General features: G+C 47.0%; 1 protein-coding gene and 1 pseudogene across 1 annotated transcript in view; both read left to right on the top strand.

Moving 5' to 3' along the window:
• Positions 1-1108: 1108 nt before the first annotated feature.
• LOC111953181 (actin-binding protein WASF3-like) overlaps positions 1109-3822 on the top strand; it is a 15415-nt pseudogene continuing 12701 nt past the window's right edge.
• The window catches only part of LOC139023161 (actin-binding protein WASF3-like), a 3844-nt gene continuing 1257 nt past the window's right edge, over positions 1236-3822 (top strand). The window contains exon 1 of the mRNA XM_070435634.1: positions 1236-1285. The gene's annotated coding sequence lies outside the window, so the exon portion shown is untranslated. The remainder of the gene's footprint in view (positions 1286-3822) is intronic.

The raw sequence follows: 3822 nt of genomic DNA, 5'->3' as shown, positions 1-3822 counted from the left end.
TCCGTGTTGTGTGTGTGTTATCCGTGTGTGTGTGATGTGTTCGTCCCGTTGTGTCGTATTGGTGTGTCCGCTGTGTGCATCTGACTGTTATGTGTGAACCATGACAGGCTGAGGTCAGAGGTTGATGGAACGGCAGCATGGCTAAGATCTCGCTTTCCTTCTTCCTACTAGATCATCGTCGTTATGCGTGCGAAAGTCAATCTAAGTCTCAGTATGGTGACATGAAATAGTCATAGATGCTTCTCCAAGTCATTCCTGTCAGTATGTGACAGAAATAGTCTATGTTTCTCCAGAGGTCCATCCGTCAGTATTGGTTGACAGAAATAGTCTAGATGTTTCTCCAAGAGGGTCATCCTGTCAGTATGTGACAGAAATAGGTCTAATTGTTTCGTTTCTCCAGAGGTCATCCTGTCAGTATGGTGACAGAAATAGTCTAGATGTTTCTCCAGAGGTCATCCTGTCAGTATGGTGACAGAAATAGTCTATATTGTGTGTGTGCACGCACGCGCCGTGTGTGTGCATTCATGCATTCATGCGTGCGTTTGCGTATGACACACAAAAGTTCAGCATTGTTAAAACGTATTGATGCTGACCTAAACAGACTTGCTCTAGCAAAGATTGATTGCTATTGATTTTTCCTCTAGGACCTTCCATGACAGTGATGCCCTGGTCTATTTGTCAGTTAAATTTGTTACCAGAAGAATGMCAGAAAGAGAATTGATAGTACCAATCTTCAAGTCCATCTCAGTTGGTTTCCCCTACCTGTCGGACGCACCCTTTGCCTTGATGACAGCTTTGCACACTCTTAGCATTCTCTCAACCAGCTTCATGAGGTTTGTCACCTGGAATGCAGCAGGTGTGCCTTCTTAAGTTATTTTGTGGCACACTGTACCAGTCAAACATCTGGACACACCTACTCATTCCAGGGTTTTTCTTTATTTTTATATTTTCTACATTGGGATCATAGCTTTCACCTGGATTCACCTTGTCAGTCTGTKACTCAGTGTATATACTGTCATTATAAAGAGAACAGTTGTCTATAATTTCCTCAATGTGCAGTGCATGCATAGTATGCATAATMTAGTGCACCAGGATGTCATGCTAACCACATGATCCATCTGTCTACCCTTGTACTGCAGGTAAACATGCGGAGGACATCTTCGGAGAGCTGTTCAACGAGGCCAACACGTTCTACCTGAGAGCCAACTCCCTGCAGGACCGCATCGACCGCCTGGCCGTCAAGGTCACCCAGCTGGACTCCACCGTGGAGGAAGGTGAGACAGGGGTTAGAGGTCACAGGAAATAGGAAGTGACATTGTTACTCGTTGACATAGCGATGGTGTAAAAGTGATGAAACTGAGGATATATAAATACTTCTCTCACACCCTGTCTATCCCCCTCTCCCTAACCCTCTCTCTCACACCCTGTCTATCCCCCTCTCCCTAACCCTCTCTCTCACACCCTGTCTATCGGACCAAAGTTTTCAGCACTTGTTAATATACGTTATTGAATGCATTTTTGACCTAATCCCACGATTCTTGCTCTAGGGACGCAGAAAAGAAGTGATTTGCTATTGGATTGTTCCTAAGGGATTCTAGTTTGGGTGGTGCTAGGGCACCTCTCATCTCATTGACAGTGATGCCGGGCTGGTCTATTTGTCAAGTTAAATTTCTGGCGTTCCACTCTTCCTTTCCTTGGAAGCTTGCACGTTTCAAAAGAAGAATGTCAGAAAGAGCTGCAAATTGATAGTAGCGCCGTATTTTCTGGTATAAAAACTCGCTAGCAGTCCAGGAGTCTCAGTTTGGTTTCCACCATAGTTTTCTCCTATGGTCGGAGCAAAATGGTTTCACGCGATCTTTTCTCTTGAGCGCGGTTTGCAGAAACTTGGACAAGGCTATTCTTTAGGCGAACTAACTACTTCTTAGCGAGGCGGCAATCTCGGCTTAAATTGAAGTTCTCCCAGAATTAGAACCAGCTTCATGAGGTTTGTCCCTGGAATGGCCAGCAGGTTGTAAGCCCTTTCTTTTAGATTAATTTTGTGGCACAACTGTACCTTAGTCCCAACATCTGGACAACACCTACTCATTCCACAGGGTTTTTCTTTAAATTTTTATTTTTAAATATTTTCCCTACATTGAGCGATTATAAGCTTAATATTCTGGATTCTGACTTCCTTGGTCTTTGGGAGTTTATCTGTAACTCAGTGTATCTAATGATTTTTTGGGAGGTCGTAATCCATGACGTCCTTCCTGTCAGGGGTTAATAGGGCAGAAGGGAGTCGCTGGAAAGGGCATAAAGGAATTTTTGTGTTCGTCTGAGGATATTAATAATAGGCGGCAAGGACACAGTTGAACGGAGCTCGCTTGGTTTTGTTCTAGTAGATTTCCTCAAGAGGTGTGCTAGAGGGTGCAAATTTATTTGTTTGCGTAGACATTAGTAATTGCATAATTTAGTGCAGCCAGGGCAAACGTAATAAAATGAGAATTGCATTGGGTTCTACCCGGCGATTAATGACCGCAGGATTAATGTGGAAAAAATTAAGATCTACACACATAGATTTATCGCATTCATGGGCTGTCTAAAACAACAATACTAAATAGGTAGAAACTAAGGTCCAGAGTAGGTGACTGTCGGGCAGTGAGAGGTTAAAACATGAGGAGGAATCAATCTTCGGACCGAGACTGTTCTAGATTCCGAGAGACCACTGTTTGTGATCCGAGGCCAAGCACAACGAACCGCACGGGGAGGTCGTTCTAATCACTTAAAACAGACTGAGAGCCAATCCCTGCAGGACCGCATCGACCGCCTGGCCGTCAAGTCACCCAGCTGGACTCCACCGTGAGGAGGTGAGACAGGGGTTAGAGGTCACAGGAAATAGGAAGTGACATTGTTACTCGTTGACATAGCGATGGTGTAAAAGTGATGAAACTGAGGATATATAAATACTTCTCTCACACCCTGTCTATCCCCCCTCCTCCTAACCCTCTCTCTCACACCCTGTCTATCCCCCTCTCCTAACCCTCTCTTTCACACCCTGTCTATCCCCCTCTCCCTAACCTCTCTTTCACACCCTGTTATCCCCTCTCCTAACCCTCTCTCTCACACCCTGTCTATCCCCTCTCCCTAACCTCTCTCTCACACCCTGTCTATCCCCTCTCCCTAACCCTCTCTCTCACACCCTGTCTTCCCCTCTCCCTAACCCTCTCTCTCACACCCTGTCTATCCCCCTCTCCTAACCCTCTCTCTCACACCCTGTCTATCCCCTCTCCCTAACCCTCTCTCTCACACCTGTCTATCCCCTCTCCCTAACCCTCTCTCTCACACCCTGTCTATCCCCTCTCCCTAACCCTCTCTCTCACACCCTGTCTATCCCCCTCTCCCTACACTCTCTCTCACACCCTGTCTATCCCCTCTCCCTAACCCTTCTCTCACACCCTGTCTATCCCCTCTCCCTAACCCTCTCTCTCACACCCTGTCTATCCCCTCTCCCTAACCCTCTCTCTACACCTGTCTATCCCCCTCTCCCTAACCCTCTCTCTCACACCCTGTCTATCCCCCTCTCCCTAACCCTCTCTCTCACACCCTGTCTATCCCCTCTCCCTAACCCTCTCTCTCACACCCTGTCTATCCCCCTTCCCTGACACTCTCTCTCACACCCTGTCTATCCCCCTCTCCCTAACCCTCTCTCTCACACCCTGTCTATCCCCTCTCCCTAACCCTCTCTCTCACACCCTGTCTATCCCCCCTCTCCCTCTCCTTCTCTTTCTGCGTCCTCTTCTCTCTCTCTCTCTCTCTCTCTCACGCTCTCTCTCTCTCTCTGCG

The sequence above is a fragment of the Salvelinus sp. IW2-2015 genome, linkage group LG27 (genome assembly GCF_002910315.2).
Source record: "Salvelinus sp. IW2-2015 linkage group LG27, ASM291031v2, whole genome shotgun sequence".
NCBI lineage: Eukaryota > Metazoa > Chordata > Actinopteri > Salmoniformes > Salmonidae > Salvelinus > Salvelinus sp. IW2-2015.
Note: the sequence above shows the minus strand (reverse complement) of the source record. Positions and strands in the feature narration are given on the sequence as shown.